This window comes from Sapajus apella, unplaced genomic scaffold (genome assembly GCF_009761245.1).
Source record: "Sapajus apella isolate SASKATOON/1434 unplaced genomic scaffold, GSC_monkey_1.0 scaffold71, whole genome shotgun sequence".
Classification (NCBI taxonomy): domain Eukaryota; kingdom Metazoa; phylum Chordata; class Mammalia; order Primates; family Cebidae; genus Sapajus; species Sapajus apella.
Window position 1 is genome coordinate 3,321,967 of NW_022437011.1, and position 17,873 is coordinate 3,339,839.

Sequence of the window (17,873 nt, forward strand, 5' to 3'; positions counted from 1 at the left end):
CGCAAGCACGGCCTGAAAGGCCAGGAACCACAAATGCAACCCCTGATGTCTCAGGGAGCTCTAGGCCCAAAGGGGGCCAGAGGCCGAGCCTAAACGTTCGGAAGCTGCAGAACCCCCATCCAGCTACCTCAGCCCTGCCGCACACACTCCTGGCTTTGCCACCCTCCTCCCGGTTCCCAGGCCCTCTCGGTCCCGCCTCACCTACTCCGACCCTCCGTCTGTTATTGTGGCCGAGAGGGAGGGACGCTACAGGCACTTCCCGCTGCCCCCACCGCTGAGGCGCTTCCGCTTCCGCCGCCGGTCGCCCATTTCCGGAGTCTTGTCATCCGGGGCTGGACTCGCAACCCGTGTCCATCTTGTGTGTGTAAAGAAGCGTCGAATCGCGGCAGCCATGTTCAGCGTGGCATTTCCGACGTCTTAGAGGTGCTGGTATTTCACGTGACACTAAAGCGCCATGCCGGAAGCACTGAGTCTGATGCGCCGGAACTAGTCTCCAGTGTGTGGTTTGGTCGTGATTTCCATCGGTGCTCGGTGGTCTTGGATAAGCCTCTAGATCTCGCTTTTATCATTTGCAAAGTAAATAGGATCCAATAGAGATTTTACTAGAATCATTCAGCTAAAAATGAAGAACTTTTTTTTGAGAGGAAGGACGGGAGCGCAGTTAAAGATGTTAATGTTAAATCATCCGTGTGTGATTTCAGAACATTGTCTTTGCACGTAAGTAATGATATTTTACAGTCCAAAGGGATTTCACATCAATGTCATTAAAAACTCTACACGACTCTGACTTAGTAACGGATCAACTTAATCACCTTTTTCGTGGTTTAATGTATAAAGAATTCTCTTCAGAGGGTTTAATTGACTTGCACGATGTCACACAGATGGACTGAAATTCAGATTTTTTACCTTTTAAATTCTGTGTTCTTGCACTTATATACATATAATTAATATGGGCTAAAAATGCCTAGATTTAAATAGAGACAAATACTCCTTAGGAAAGTTAGTGTGCATTAAAGCCATGTAAGACAGGATTTGACAAGACGTAGGCATTGATTAGACTATGCTGCGGGAGAAGAAAAAGCTAAAGAAGGCTGGGGAATCCCCTATTTCTTATTATTTTACTGATCGATACCAGACCTACGGGTTTTTCCCCTCTTTCCCCGTTATGATTCAGCACCTTAGGTTTCACCTTGTCTTAGGCAGTGACAGTTTTAGCTATCCCATTCCATACGTCAAACCACGTATCTGTTTTTTGATTTGGAGCTTTGGGAGGACAAACAATACAAAACCTCATCATATTCGTGTATTATTCATCCTAATCTCAGCTTTCATATTACATTCTTCCTGTAAGTGAAGACAAAATTAAATGTTCATGCTATTTGCTTCTGTCAGTTTCTTTCGTATTTAAACTTTAGTAAAGGAAACAGACTTTTCTGTTTCCTAGATCATTCTGAAGAATAAATAGGAATTAGGAAATTTTCTAGTTCAGGGCATGGCATATTTAGAAGGCATGCAGTAAGATTTATTTCAGCACAATTGGCCTGAATTTTTAATTCAATGGCATATCATTTTCATTTTATTAGCATTCCTCTTTTTGTAAAAAGCACTGTGGTGGGGCTTGAAGTGAACACTCATGAATAAGAAAGATCTCCTACCTCAAGTTTAGAAAATTAAAACACACCCATAAATCATTGTAATAAATGTTGGAGATATTTTCTCAGTGCTATGAGTAGTATTTATAAGATATCAAAACTAGTTTTAACATTTTCAGGTAGAGCATGTAATATTTATACCTTCATCTTTAGGATTTATTTGTACCTTGATGATATAGGTTTTCATTAAGAAGGTCGTAAGTTAGTGTTTCTCCTATACAGTGGCATCATCATGGGGTCTCTGAGTGCTGCAGAAAGTTTGCCCTACACTGTATGACCTTAAACCACTGTGTTGTTTTAATTTTCAATCCCCACTTTTTAATTAAATTCTAAAATATCTCTTCTCATTCATCCATGGGTTCTAGTATCAGCTTCTCTTCTTCCTTGAAATTTCTGAGGTACAGAAACAACAGATAATCCCTTTGCTAGAATGATGACTAACATTCAAGAGAAGTTTTAGTCAGGGATAGTGTTTGGAGTTTGTTCAGGACCAGATTGTATAGCTGTGGAGCCTGTTGAGTTCACAACTGCAGAAGGTACTATGTATATCAAGGTTATTCTTACCACCCTTAGACTTGGTGTATATGGCATAACTCTTCTATGAGTTAAAATACAGGATTTTTTTTTTTTTGAAGATAAAAAGAAAAAACTATTGTAGGTGTGTTGACTGAGAAATTGTATATTTAGCAGTCAGCAATGCAGGCTTTAGAATCAGAAAGACTTGGCTAAGTGTGAGTTCCTTTGCTTACTGGCAGAGAGACCATGGGCAATCACTTCAGCTCTACGGCTCAGGTTTGTTAAAATAGACATTATGGTACCTATGTAACAAGTCACTCCAGAATTTCGTAGCCAAAAATTTTATCTGCCGTGATTCTGTAGGTTAACTGGGCTAGCCTGGGCAAGTCCTAACTTGCAGTCTCTGGCATTTAAAGTCAGGTGTCAAACTGAGGCTGTAGTTAATGTCAGGCTCTAATGGATGTTAACATTGATGGCAATTGAGGCTGGCTGATATCTAGATGCTCAATTGAAGCTATTTATCAGAGTGCCTACACTTTCCCTCTGATTTGGGTTGCTTATAACATGGTGTTTGGGTTTTGACAGAGAGTACTTGGAAGTAGAATGGGAAAAAAGGGAGCTGTTCCAAGCAAAACAGGAGGAAGCTACAAAACTTCATATAATCTAGCCTCTGAAGTCCCAGAAGTGACTTCTGTCATATCCTGTTGGGTCAAAAAAGCCACTAAGCCAGCCCAGATTCAAGAGAAGAATAAGAGTCCACCTTTTAATTGAAGGGGTAGTGAAGAATTTGTGGCCATCTATAATTTACCACACTATCTCATGGTTTCTAAATTTTAGATTTTTGAATATATGTATATTTTATTAGCACAAGCATCAAAAAGGAAGTCTTATAGTCCCAACAGCCCAATCTTGTGTTTATGCATGAATAATCTCATACATCATTTTTAAGAAAGATTGTGGTAAAATAATATAACATATTTGTCATTTTAACCACTTTAAGCACACAGGTCAGTGGAATTTTGCACATTCACATTGTTGTGCAACCATTCCCACCACCTATCACCATAACTTTTCTATCTTCCCTAACTGAAACTCATTAAACAGTAATTCCCATGCTCTCCTCCCCTCAGTCCCCTGGCAACCACCATTATACTTTTTGACTCTATGATTTTGACTATCCTAGGTACTCATATAAGTGGAATCATAACAATATTTGTCATTTTGTGTCTGGATTCTTTCACTTAGCATAATATCTTGAAGGTTCATCCATGTTATAGCATGTATTTAGAATTTAATTCATTTTTAATATTAATAAAAATATTGTTTTTGAATAATACTTCACTGCATATATATTCCACATTTTATCAATGCATTGTTATTTATTTGTTGTTTATTTTTGAGATTAAAAACACCTAACATAAAATTTATCGTTTTAATTCTGCATTCCTTTTCATTTTTAGATTTAATTAATGCATTATAATTTTACATATTCAGGGGATACAGAGTGATATTTCAATACATGTATACAATGTATAATGATCAAAGCAGGCTAATAAGCATATCCATTCACCTTAAACATTTGTCGTTTTTTTGCATTGCAAACATTCAAAATGCTCTCTTTTAGCTTTTTGAAAATATACAATAAACAATAATTAATTATATTTACCCTACCATCAACAAATGAATGGATAAAGAAAATGTGGAACATATATACAAAATATGTATATAAAAGAATGAAATCCTGTCATTGGAGGCAACATGGATGAACCTGGAGGACATTATGTTAAGTGAAATAATTCAGGCACAGAAGGATAAAGACTATGTTTTCACTCATATGTGGGAGCTGAAAGGAATTTTTGAGCTGATCTTACCCATTTTTAAGTGTACAGTTCAGTAGTATCAACTATATGCTCGTTGTTCAACAGATCCCTAGAACTTTTTCATTGTAAAACTGATATTCGATATCCATTGAACAAGAACTCCCCATTTGCCCCTCCCCTAGTCCTGGGAACCACAGTTCTACTTCCTGTTTCTGAGTTTGACTGCATTAAATACCTCATAGAAGTAGCTTCATACACTTTGTCTTTTTGTGACTGCCTTATTTAACTTAGTATCAAGTCCTCAAGGTTTTAAGACTGAATAATATTCCATTGCCTGTATATATTACATTATCTATTCATCCATCAATGGGCATTTGGGTTGCTTCCACATTTTTGTTATTGTGAATAATGCTGAAATAAACATGAGAGTGAAAATGTCTTATTGAGAACTTGTTTTCACCTTTTTGCATATATACACAGAAGTGGAATTGCTGAATCATAGGATAATTCTATTTTTAATTTTTTGAGGAGCTACCATACGCTTTTCCATACCAGTTACACTGTTTTATATTCTCGTAACAATGTACAAATGTTCTAATTTCTCCACATCCTCACCCTTATTTGTTTCTTGTGAGGTAATGCTTGTAATCCAGATAGAACAGTGCTTGGCAGGCAGCACTCTATAAATGTCAGCTGTTATTATTTGATTTTTCAGAGACCTCTTTTCCTTCCTGCTTCTCAGCTATTTCTAGATAATTGAAGCTGAATTTGTAGCATATGATATTTCTGAAGTTCACTTTCAAAGTGCCTTATTTTATCCCAAGTAACATAAGAAAATATGTGCAAGGCTGTTGTATGTAGGTGTATACATAAAGAATTGCAGTTTCGAAACCAACACAAGGTGGTAGATTAAGAAAAAACCAAAGCAAAAAACCTGTATTGAAGACTTTTATACTTTTATAAGCATGAACTCTGAGTGAACATTAAGCAGTATTAATCATTAAGGACATTGCTGTTCATTTTTAATTTGGGCCATACTACACAAGATCATGTTTTTGTGACAAGAAAGTGAAGAGGGTAAGAGTGAAACAGGAAATTCAACAAGCTTATTTTTTAAAATTACCCTTAAGTGTTATGGTTTGAATGTGTTCCCCAAAATTGATGTGTTGAAAACTGATACGGTTTGGGTCTGTGTCCCTGCCGAAATCTCATATTGAATAGTAATTTTCCGTGTTGGAGGAGGGACATGATGGGAGGTGATTGGATCATGGGGGCAGACTTCCCCCTGCTGTTCTTGTGAAAGTGAATGCGTTCTTATGAGATTTGGTTGTTATGTGCTTGCTTCCCTGTAACCTCCTACCATGATAGTAAGTTTCCTGAGGTCTCCCCAAAAGCAGAAGCATGTACAGCCTGCAGAACCGTGACCTGATTAAACCTCTTGTCAGATATAGGTGATGGGGGGATGGTTGCAATAAACCACCTTGCCATGAATGTACCTATGCAACAATCTTGCATGATCTGCACATGTACCCCAGAATCTAAAGTATAATAAAAAAATAATAAAGCACAAAAAATAAAATAATATAATTACCTAGTCTGAGATATGTCTTTATAGCAGTGTGCAAATGGACTAATACGGAAACTTAATACTCTATGCAACAGTGTTGAGAGGTGGAACTTTTAAAAGATGATTAGATCATGAGAACTCTGCTCTCACAAATAGATGAATGCTGTTATCACAGGAGTAGGTTCCTGATAAGGAGTTTGGAGCTTGGCCCTTTCTCTCTTGGCCCGTTTCTCTCTTTTGTACTTGCGCTTGCGCGCGCGCGCGCACATTCTCTCTCTCTCTCTCTCTCTGTCTCTCTCTCTCTCCCCCTCTCCCCTCCCTCTCTTGCCCATCTACCTTCTGCTGTGAGATGACACAACAAAAAGGCCCTCTCCAGATACATGTCTCTTGACTTTGGACTTCCCAGACTCCAGAACTATAAGAAATAAATCTCTGTTCTTACTCTTCCTGTGTGGAACCTGGGATTCAAGCTGCATGCAGGAAGCACTCTAACAAGGACTCTGGCCTAGAAAGAGTCACTGTTTTCCCCTTTTCTTCCTTTTCACCCAGTAAAACCCTCCTGTTCTCATTCTTCAAACTATCTGCGAGCCTAAATTGTCATGGCCGTCGGACGGACAAGGACCCTGTCTTTAACCCTGTCTTTACCTAAACTAAGGAAAAGGCCTGCAACATTTTTAGTGTCCAACATGGGGCTCAAGAAGTGTGTCTAATATAAGAGGCTTAGGACACAGTCACCTTATTAAATATAATATCTTTATAAATTACTCAGTCTCAGGTATTCTATTATAACAGACTAAGATTAATCTAATCATATTTTCTCTGTCAGTACTTCTAGTTCATATCTTTTAGTTGGATTAGCAGTGAAATGAAAGCAAAGATGTTAGGAAAAAAATGCATTGAAATGCCCAAAATTCTAAATTCCATCACTTCTTCAGGCAGCTGACATTTACTTAAAGTCTATTTGAGACCTGGGAATATGTTAGGCACCAGGGCTGCAGAGGTGACTAGGAAACAGTCTCTACTCTCAAGTTAGTGGGGACACATGATCTATAAAGAACACTTTAGCAAAATTTAGGAAATTCTGTCTTAGTGGAATGCCAGGATGCCTGACTAGCACAGAGGAGAGGCGTAATATAGTGAAATTCATAGAGTAAGATAGTGCAGTGCTGTTTGCCAGAGACTGGAGGGAAAAGGAAATGGGGAAGTATTAGTCAAAGGGTACAAACTTGGTTATACAAGATTAGAGATCTACAGCATAGTGCCTATAGTTAACAATACTGTAGAGTGTATTTTCAAAATTTGTTAAGAGGATAGATCTTATGTGTTCCACTCACACATAATATAATGAGAAGACAGGAAGAAACTTTTGGGGGTGATTAACAGGTTTATGGCATAGATTGTGATAATAGTTTCATAGGTGTATATTTATCTTCAAACTCATTAAGCTTTATATATTAAATATATGCAATCTTTGAATGTCAATCATACCTCAATAAAGTGGTATTTTAGAAAAAAAAATCTTTCAACATCTTTTTTTTTTGCTTAAACTGAGCCTTAAATAATATATACGTAACTTGTTAATCAGACTTCCAAGTACAATATGCATTGGTTTCAGCCTACCTTTTCAATCTGTTTACCTTTACACATAGCATATTTTAGCTGAGCATAGGACTCACTTCTTCCCCTCGTAAACGTGATGACCCTCCAGCCTTAGGTGAATAAACAGTTTGCTTCCCTGTAGGCAGAAGGTGGATCAACCTTATTCAGCTATTGCAAAGAAAGAAAAAGAAGATGCTGGTGAGCTGGGCCCATCTAGGTAAGTCTAACACTGGAACAGAAACTGATGGTCCTTATGTTCCAAAAGTAACTGGGAGAAAACAGTTGCGCTTCTTATAAGTTGGGTACATTTTGAGTCTCACATAGTTCATTTATTCATTCAGCAAGTACTTTCTGAGTGCTTTCTCTAGGGCCAGACACTGTTAAGTGCAGAAAACCAATTGTGATGAGAAGTGGATACGTTTCTACCTGTAGTTTGATTAGGGAGTTGGGGGACAGAAATCAAATAACCATACTGATAGACCAATTTTTCAAAAATAAACACATGGTAGTAGATACAGAGTTAAGTTTTATCCAATGAAGGAATTAATGAATAAATGGATAAATATAATACACTTGATTTTTCCTTTTAAACATTTCAATGGTTTAATAAACCAAACTTTCCTAAATAATTAAATAAAACTCATAACTCTATTAAATACACAAATATAGCAAATGACAACTCAAACAGCCAATAATCTTTAGTCTTAATAAAATTCTCATCTCTTCAATTTAATATTCTAAGTTTAAGACAATACTTGATTAAAAATTTAAAATTTTATTTATGAGACTTACCTATCCAATTCCTTAACATGCTATTGTTTTTGAAAATATGACAAACATTTTAAATATTAATCATATGCTGTTTCTTAATGCCAAATAATAACAATAATAGGTGTGACTTAATCTTCATTTCTTTGCTAAAATTTGACCTTTTGGCATAGACATTTAATCGTGTAAGGAAAGTTTATATTTCCCATATCTGGGGACTGCAGTTGCATACTGATTGCAGGGAATGTTTGGCTGGGTTTCAGGATTCTCTTCTTCCCATTCCCAAACCTTTTTTTTTTTTTCCTTGGATCATGAGCTGTAAGGACATGAAACTGGAGTGGCTGTAGCCATTTTTTCTTGTCTGGTAGATAAAGTTTGTATGGGAAATAATGAAACTAGCATTTAATAAAATCCAGAGACAAGCAGAGGGCAGAGATGGAGACAGACTTCTGACAATGCTTGAGCACATGGATACAGCTGTGCCTGAATTGCAACCCACCCTAGATCCTCCTAATTGCATAAGCCTACACATTTCTTGTTTGGCCTAAGCTATTTGATTCAGATTTTCATCTCTCTTGACTGAAAGTATCCTGACATATTTCATAGGCTGTAGTAGACATTATCCTCCTTTATTACTCCAAGTCTTCAGAAAACATTTGTTACCCTAAATAGCCTTGAAAGTGCTTGACGAATAAGGAAGATGGCAGGGGTGGCGTGGCAATGGAGTCATCAAAGTGGTGGGGATTGAGGCAGCAGTATCCAAAGATGAAATGAGTTGCCAATGGAGAACTTTGCAAAATTCGGGATACAGAGCAAATAGTTGCCATGAGGACATAAAGGCCCTGGGATCCTCTGCAATTGGGAGGTCACCAGACTTCCTGTGGTTTGTGGAATGGGAAGTCAAGTCATGTTTTGAGGTTATAAAATTGTGTGCACCAGAAGGCTAAGATCTCTAGGGGAATTTTCCTGCTTTCTACCAAGAAAACAAGTGTTTCTGTTCCTGGCAGTATTGAAGCTTATTATAACAAAAACAGGCAAAACAGTTTACTGCGATAAGGACCGCAATATAACCAGGGTTTGAGCTTGGGCCAGGCCTGAGAACAATCTTAGACTTAAAAGATAGCATATAGATCTGTTGTTTGCTTGAACTGCATTTATTTCTCCTCTGGCAATAGTTCTTCAGTATTCCTTTGGCAATAGTTCTTCAATTATAAGGTCTTGCAGGAGCCAGAGGTAAGTAGGCCTTACCATATGAACTAGAAGAGGATTCTTACCTCTGGCTCCTGTAAGACCTTATAATTCCATCTATTTCAATGAGAGTTAAGCATGCTTATAGCTATGACTGGTTAAAGAATAAGCCTTTTACTCCAACGAGTATATTAAGACTCAAACCTTTTGCCAGAAGACTTCCTGGAAAAGTAAAGCTCTCTTCTACTGACGACATTGTAAGTCTAAGCTGCCAGGATCTACCACTTCAGATGGAGGTGGTGTGAGGTGGGGAAAGCCTGCCTATGAATAAAAAACACACTAGAGAAAGATTGGGTGGGTCTAAGAGCTGAATAAAGAAATTTGCAGCAGAAGTTTTAGAGACCCCGAATCCAGCTGTGACTAAATTTAGATTCGCCTGGGCTTGTCAGGCACAGGAGCCATAAAATCTCCTGTCCCTTTCTTCTGCCTTTCCCTGACTTTTATTTTTTTCTTGCAAAATCCGGGAGGCCTGATTATTACTGGAGGTAATAGTAGGCAGAAAGTATTATTCTTCCGAAGTTCAATGTACTACATGTGGTTTGCCCACTAGAGGGTGTAGCTCACTTTGCATTAGGAACAAGGGATGTTCAGAGAGGTAATGCTGGGAGACATTTACTATCAGAAAGACCTGTTGAAACGTTGCAAGGTCTCAGCTACAGGGCTCACATCCCTGAAAGGGGCACTGTCTCAGAAGGACTTGAAGAGTGGTCAGATGACCAAGGCATGACTACGGGTATAGAAAATAGAGCAGCAGGAAGGTGCCAGTTGGAAACTTCATCTTAAGATCCATGAAGCTGCTTTTGTCTTAAAAAGCCATAAAAAAGAATGAGATCCTGACATTTGCAATAGCATGGATGCAACTGGAAGTCATTATGTTGAGTGGAATTCACCAGGCAAAGAAAGACAAATTATGCACATTCTCACTCATTTGTGGGAGCTAAAAATGAAAACACTTGAACTCATGGAGATAGAATGGAATGATGTTTACCAGAGGTTGGGAAAAGTAGTAGGGGTGGGAAAGGGGGGGTGGTTAATGAGTACAAAAATAGAATTAGATAGCATGTGTAAGCTGTAGTATTGACAGCACAGAAGAGTGATTACAGTTGACAATAATTTGTTGTACATCTAAAAATAACTACATAATTGGATTGTTTGTAACACAAAGAAAGGATAAATGCTTGACATGATGGGTATTCCATTTACCTGGATGTGATTACTATGCATTGTAAGCCTGTATCAAAATGTCTAATGTTCCTCATACATTTATGTACTCACTATGTACCCACAAAAATTAGAACATTTTTTTAAAAGGTTACAGACAGGAATAGGAAATAGGTTTTGTCTTCCATGTCAAATTTGATGACAAAGCATACCTGGATTATTATGTTAAGAAAGATTTTGAGGCCACATCCAGCTTAGTGGCAGTACTATTTGATTACTGGTATCCAATGTGGGGATGGGGAGAAGCAGGAGGGCTGGATGTGATAGATATGTGAGATCTATGGTGAGATGTTTTTCAGTATGAGCACTATCAGCATCCTGGATGGGTTAATTCTTACCTATGGAGGATAGTCATTGTGACAAGTAAAAGTTAAGTCACCACATACTTTAAATATCCCTTATGGGAATAGTACTGCTCTACTAGAAAATTATTAGGTTAAGCCAATAGTGACTTGACTGATTTAGATTTGCCTGAGGGTTGAACTAGAGCTTTTTAAATTCTTCAAGATTAAAAAATGAGAGTTTATTTATTTATTTATTTTTTTAAGATCCTGCGACCAGACTGAGCTTGCTGTCTGTAGGGAATAGGAACTGAGAATGAGGAGTGGAATGAAGAGTTTCCACTGAAGGGAGTAAGATACTTATGGTGACAGGAAGCCGGGTTGAACCTGACAGTAGGTGATTAATATGTCATCCCTGGTTAAGAAAAGGGTAGGGGGAACCTCAGCTGTGGGAAAAGGGGTATCTGTTAAACATCAGAGTCATTTGGAGTGCTCTCATGCTACCATTTTCATTACTGTTGGGTGTTTCTTTTGCCAGGATGTTGTCTTTATATAACAGTTCTCAGGGAGCTGCCCTCTACTCTGTACCTTTGAATCCACTGAATAAGATCCTCCACCATAAGTTATTTTGGGGACAAGTTAACATATGACTCAATGCATAAATACATACATGAATAAAATATTCCTCACTCCTAATTTAAGAGTTCATGACCATCTATTTTCATATTCTTCATGCCCCTAGGAATTCCTGTGGAGAAGGGAGGAAAGGAGCAACAGGAATGATATTATTGCTGCCTTCAACTTTTGCCTTTGTCATACTCTCCAGGCAAAGACCACCAGGAACACACCTATAGTTGAACAAATTGGGCTTATTACTTATTGCAACTTGTGAGAACACACACACCTGGGAGCCACAGGCATGTCAGTAGGAGGGAATTAGAAAGGTCTTATTGGTAAGATTTGAGATTGTTAGGTTAATTTAGGGGAAGGTTTAAGGAAAAGAGGCTTTGCTTTGGTTTGAATGCCTTCAGAAATTGGGAGTAATTCTTTAGAAAGAGGGAAGAGTAGCCTAAGGCTAAAGTTGTAATTGGCAAAGAAGCAGCAGGTACGTTAGTGTAGATAGGTCAATATTTGGTATTTTGTGACTTTGATAATGTTCATGTTTTACCTGTGTTTAGACATGATTATTAAGTGGTATTATCTTAGTCTTGATTTCTCATAGTCACAGAGTAGCTTTGTCAGACATAAACATTCTATAAAATCATTTATATCAAATGGGAGAACATGAAGCCCCAGATGTAAGTAGGAGACCAACCTGTACCAATGCTAAGGCAAGCTTCTGCATGCCATGGGTTGTTTTACTCTTTCTCACATTTTATCATATTGTTTAGTAATCATTTATTTTATTGCTCCCTCACTGGACTATAAAGTGCATGCGTGCACAAACCTGTTTTGGTGACCACTGAAAACCAAGAGCCTAGCCAAGTCTCCCAATTTCATAAGCACTTAAAGAGTATTTACTGAGTAAATGACTGAATTGTCCAATTAGCTGATTAGACTGTGAGTTGCCCAATGTTAGGGGTTACTCCCTATTCAGCTCTGTATTTCTAGAACCAAACAGTTCTAATGCATGTCGTTAAATATATCTTGAGTCAAAGAGGAACTTTCCATAGGATGAGATTTATTGATTTTCCTTAAAAAATAAGATAATATAATGAATTGTGCTTTATGAATGAGAGATGATGCTTAATTCAAATGATTTTGTTCACTAAAAACAAAGAAAAATCACTTCATATTCAAGATGCATGGGTCTTTCTGCATTTTCTATGGTATTGAATATCGAGAGTAAGATTCAAAGCCCTAAGAGAAATTGATATAAATATTTAGAAACCATTAATATGAAATATCATATTTCTTGCCCAGCCTAGCAGCATATTATAATCCCTGTATTATACAATAATTTTTTGAAAGGAGAGAGAACAAGCCCAAGAGGTGGAGGTTGCAGTGAGCCAAGATCGTACCACTGAACTCCAGCGTCAGTAACAGAGCAAGACCCTGTAGATAGATAGATAGATAGACAGATAGATAGACAGATAGATAGATAGATAGATAGATAGATGATAAATGGAGAGAGAACTTGATTTGCAAACTCCTGGCTTACTATTTGTAGCCCATAGCTACAAAGATTTGCCTCTCTTCTCACTATACACTTTCACCCTGGAGACGTGACTGATTTGTAATCATGTTAAAACATTTGAGCTTTCAACAAATGTATAAACCTGTATGTTAAAAAGTAGAGGGAGAGGAAATCAATGACTTGATAAGGTATCTTGGGGAAAATCTTTTCACTTCTCTGAATCAGAATTACCTTGTTGGTAAAATGACCATAGTGATGAATACCTACTGAGATAGACTTTTTTGAGGATCACTTTGGAAATGCTCTATAAACTGCAAGAATACTTATTGTTGAGACAAAAACCATCGTACAAGAAGCATACTCATTTTTGGGGCAAAGACCATAATGATTAAGAACAGGCTAAACTCAGGAGTGTAGAAAACAAATGAAAAATATCGGTCTTCTTCAGCAAAAATGTAATAACAATAGCAAGCAAAATACTAAATTTTATGCTAATAGTCAATGAAATTTTGCATGCTTATTTCATGCAAAAGTGACCCATTAAAAAAAATTTAACAATAGCCACATAGGAGGTATTGTGAGGTAATAAGAAATACTATTCATCTACCATAAATACTTCCTAATTGATATTAGGCAAAACAATCAACTTTGGAGTACTTTCTTTTTATATGTAAAAGGGAATAGCTCTCCCCTGCCTACCATGTACTATTGGTATAGGTCTTATAGGGGGCTTGTTTGGAAAAGTACTTTCTAACTATATAACTATATAACTATAACAAGTTATAACCATATATTGTTTGTAGTAGTAGCTTGAAAATAATATCTTATTTTTTATTTTTATTTTTTTGGCACCTAGCACAGTGTCTGGAACTCACTAGATGTTTATTAAACATTCTTGGGACGAAAGGATAAATAAAAGAAACTGTTTTGAAAAATCCTAAAATTCTGTACAAATAAAAGATTCTGATCATAAGATACTGGGAATTTAAACTTATAGGCTCTGGAAATCAAATTCCTAGATTTGTTAATTGGTTTTTCTCCCTACAAGCTATTATATCTTGGGTCCCTGAATCTCTCTAAGTATCAGTTTCATCATCTATAAAATGAAAGGTAATACAATTTCAGCTTTGTAGGATTGTTTTGAATACTAAATGAGATAATGTCTATGTGGTACCAAGGGCAGTGCCTGGTATGTAACAAGCACTAAATTGAAGTCAGGCCTATTTATAGGTTTTCAAAATATCCCTCATGATTTATTCTCTTCCGTATTTTATATGTCTGAGTATATACAATAAATACATTTTTATAGTTTAATTATACTATATTCATCACTTGATATATATTTTTAAACCTAATAATGTTAGGTCATGATTATTTTTTGAAAACTTGATAGGTGATGTCTAGTGAGGTTTTTTTTTAAATCATATAGAGCTAAAAAAGGATGAACCTATAAGCAAAAAGCCAGAGAGCTTTGGTGTACTAAAGTGGATCAACCTCTGGCTGCCCCAAGATGCAGAAACACAGTACCAGGTAGAACTCAAGCTGGGGCTTGAAGGATGGAGGGAGATACATGTAAAGTTAGTGTAAAGGTATGCTTGTTCCCCTCACTTTATTATGAACATGACCTGGCCACACATTTGTACTGCCTTGATTATCCCAGAAGAAAGCAATTTCGGGCTAAAAGAGATAAGTGTAAAACTTAGGGAGCTAGATAATTCTTATGCATAAACTCCCTCTGAAATAGTGGGCATGGGAAGCAAAATGGATTTCTCAACTGACCTGGAGTAAGAAGAAGATGAGTGGTAGGGTGGAGGTGTAGTAAACGTCAGAGAGAGTCATGGAGAAGGACATTTAAGTGGCAGCACAACAATGGGAAAATAAGATTTTTATGTATGAAAACTGTACTTCCCTCATATTCCACTATAGTCTCTGGAGATTCTGAGAACTATTTGGAAAATGGAAACTTTGGAAAATACTGGCTTTCATGCAAATAAAGTTAGTGGGTATTAGAGCATTGATATTTGTAGCATTACTATAGGCAGTGACACAATTCCATTTACTAACTCTTTTCCAGAAAGTATTAATTATAGATGCACTATAATTATGTATTATATTATTAGAAACTATATGTTATTAGATTTTTTTTGTATTTTATCCTTAGAACTATTGTGCAGAACTTATCTATGTATTATTCTTTGACAATACCTTTAATATTTCCTGAAGATAGTACCCAGAATAGCCAAACAATCTGAAAAAGTGCAAAGTTGAAGAATCCATACTTTTTATTTTCAAAGCTTACTATGAAAATCTACAATAATCAAAGATTGTGGTATTGACACAAAGACATATCGACTGATAGAATAAAACTGAAAGTTCAGAAATAAGTCCTTATGTTTATGGCCAATTGATTTTCAATGAAGGTTATAAAACAAATGAGGAAAGATAAGTATTTTAAACAAACAGTGCTGGTATAACACATAAAGTTGGATTCCCTGCCTCACGCTATGTACAACACTAACTCAACATGAGTCAAAGACCTGAATTTAACAGTTAAAACATTGGGAAGAAAACAGAGGAGCAAATCTTTGTGACCTTGGGTTAAGCAATGTTTTCTTAGATATGACATAGAAAACACAAGCAGCAATAGGTAAATTGTACTTTATAAAATTAAAATCTCCTGCACTTCAAAGGACATTATTAATAAAATGAAAAGAAAATCCAAATAATGAGAGAAAATATTTGTAAATCAATATCCATTAAGGAACTAGTATCCAGAATATATAAAAACTCTTACGCTTTCTAGATTCCTGTTCTCTGGGTAGGGCATCTCCAAAAGAAAGGCAGCAGCCCCATTCAGGGGCTTGTGGATAAAACTGCCATCTCCCTGGGAAAGAGCACCTGGGCAAAGGGGTGGCTGTGGGTGCAACTACAGCACACTTAAATGTTCCTGCCTACCAGCCCTGAAGAGCGCAGCAGATATCCCAGCACAGCACTCGAGGTCTGCTAAGTGATACACTGCCTCCTCAAGTGGGTCCCTGACCCACATGACTCCTGACTAGGAAACATCTCCCAGCAGGGGTTAACAGACTGGCATTTGGCAGATGCCCTTCTGGGATGTAGCTTCCAGAGGAAGGAACAGGCAGCAATCTTGGCTGTTCTGTAGCCTCTGCTGGTGATACCCAGGCAAGCAGGGTCAGGAGTGGACCTCCAGCAAACTCCAGCAGACCTGGAGCAGAGGGGTCTGATGGTTAGAAGGAAAACTAACGAACAGAAAAGAATAGCATCAACATCAACAAAAAGGACATCCACGCAAAAACCCCACCGAAAGGTCACTGACATGAAAGACCAAAGGTAGATAAATCCACGAAGATGAGGAAAAAACAATGCAAAAAGACTGAAAATTCCAAAAACCAGAATGCCTCTTTTCCTCCAAAGGATCAGAACTCCTTGCCAGCAAGGAAACAAAACTGGACAGAGAATAAGTTTGATGAATTGACAGAAGTAAGCTTCAGAAGGTGGATAAAACAAACTATTCCTAGCTAAAGGTTCATGTTCTAACCCATCAATATGAAAATTGCCATCCTACCCAAAGTAATTTATAGATTCAATGCTATCCCCATCAAGCTACCATTGACTTTCTTCACAGAATTGGAATAAACTACTTTAAATTTCCTATGGAACCACAAAAGAGCCCATATAGCCAAGACACTCCTAAGCAAAAAGAACAAAGCTGGAGGCATCATGCTACCTGACTTTAAATTATACTACATGGCTACAGTAACCAAAACAGCATGGTACTGGTTACAAATAGATATATAGACCAATGGAAGAACATGGTATGGGTTACAAACAGATATATAGACCAGTGGAAGAACAGAGGCTTCAGAAATAATGCCACATATCTACAACCATCTGATCTTAAACAAACTTGACAAAAACAAACAATGAGGAAGGATTCCCTATTTAATAAATGTGTGTTAGAAAAACTGGCTAGCCGTATACAGAAAACTGAAACTGGATCCCTTCCTTACACCTTACACAAAAATTAACTCAAGATGGATTAAAGACTTAAACATAAGACTCAACACCATTACAAAAAAAAAAAAAAAAAACTCAGAAGAAAACCTAGGCAGTACCACTCAGTACATAGGCATGGGCAAAGACTTCATGATCAAAACACCAAAAGCAATGGCAACAAAAGCCAAAATTGACAAATAGGATCTAATTAAACTAAAGAGCCTCTGCACAGCAAAAGAAACTAAAAAAGTATCATCAGAGTGAAGAGGCAACCTACAGAATGGGAGAAAATTCTTGCAATCCATCTGACAAAAGGCTAATATCCAGAATCTACAAGGAGCTTAAACAAATTTATAAGAACAAAACAAACCACCCCATCAAAAAGTGGATGAAGAATATGAACAGACACTTCTCAAAAGAAGACATTTACGCATCTAACAAACATGAAGAAAAGCTCATGATCACTGGTCATTAGAGAAATGCAAATCAAAACTACGAGATATCATCTCATGCTAGTTGGAATGGCAATCATTAAAAAGTCAGAAAACAACATATGCTGGAGAGGATGTGGAGAAATAGGAACACTTTTACACTGTTGGTGGGAGTGTAAATTAGTTGAACCAACGTGGAAGACAGTGTGGCGATTCCTCAAGGATCTGAATCCAAAAATACCATTTGACCTCACAATCCCATTACTGGGTTTATACCCAAAGGATTATAAATCATTCTACTATAAAGACACATGTATACTTATGTTTATTGCAGCACTATTCACAATAGCAAAGATTGGAACCAACTCAAATGCCCATCAACGATAGACTGGATACAGAAAATGTGGCACATATACACCACAGAATACTATGCAGCCATAAAAAAGGATGAGTTCTTGTCCTTTGCAGGGACATGGATGAAGCTGGAAACCATCTTTCTCAGCAAAATAACACAGGAACAGAAAACCAAACACTGCATGTTCTCACCCAGAAGTGGGGGTTGAACAATGAGAACACATGGACACAGAGACTGAACATCACACACCAGGGCCTGTTG

The 17,873-nt window shown here is 37.3% G+C and overlaps 1 protein-coding gene and 1 long non-coding RNA gene across 7 annotated transcripts in view; one reads left to right on the forward strand and one right to left on the reverse strand.

Moving 5' to 3' along the window:
• FBXO38 (F-box protein 38) overlaps positions 1–308 on the reverse strand; it is a 53,884-nt gene extending 53,576 nt beyond the window's left edge. For 5 of the 6 annotated variants that reach the window (XM_032250291.1, XM_032250288.1, XM_032250290.1 and 2 more), the window contains exon 1: positions 202–308. The gene's annotated coding sequence lies outside the window, so the exon portion shown is untranslated. The remainder of the gene's footprint in view (positions 1–201) is intronic. The other variant, XM_032250292.1, reaches the window with a different exon arrangement.
• A 177-nt stretch (positions 309–485) lies between these two features.
• On the forward strand, positions 486–16,463 carry LOC116531496. Its single transcript, XR_004260453.1, has 2 exons — positions 486–717; positions 14,239–16,463. It is a non-coding gene; the product is annotated as an uncharacterized LOC116531496 (long non-coding RNA).
• The last annotated feature ends 1,410 nt before the right edge of the window (positions 16,464–17,873 follow it).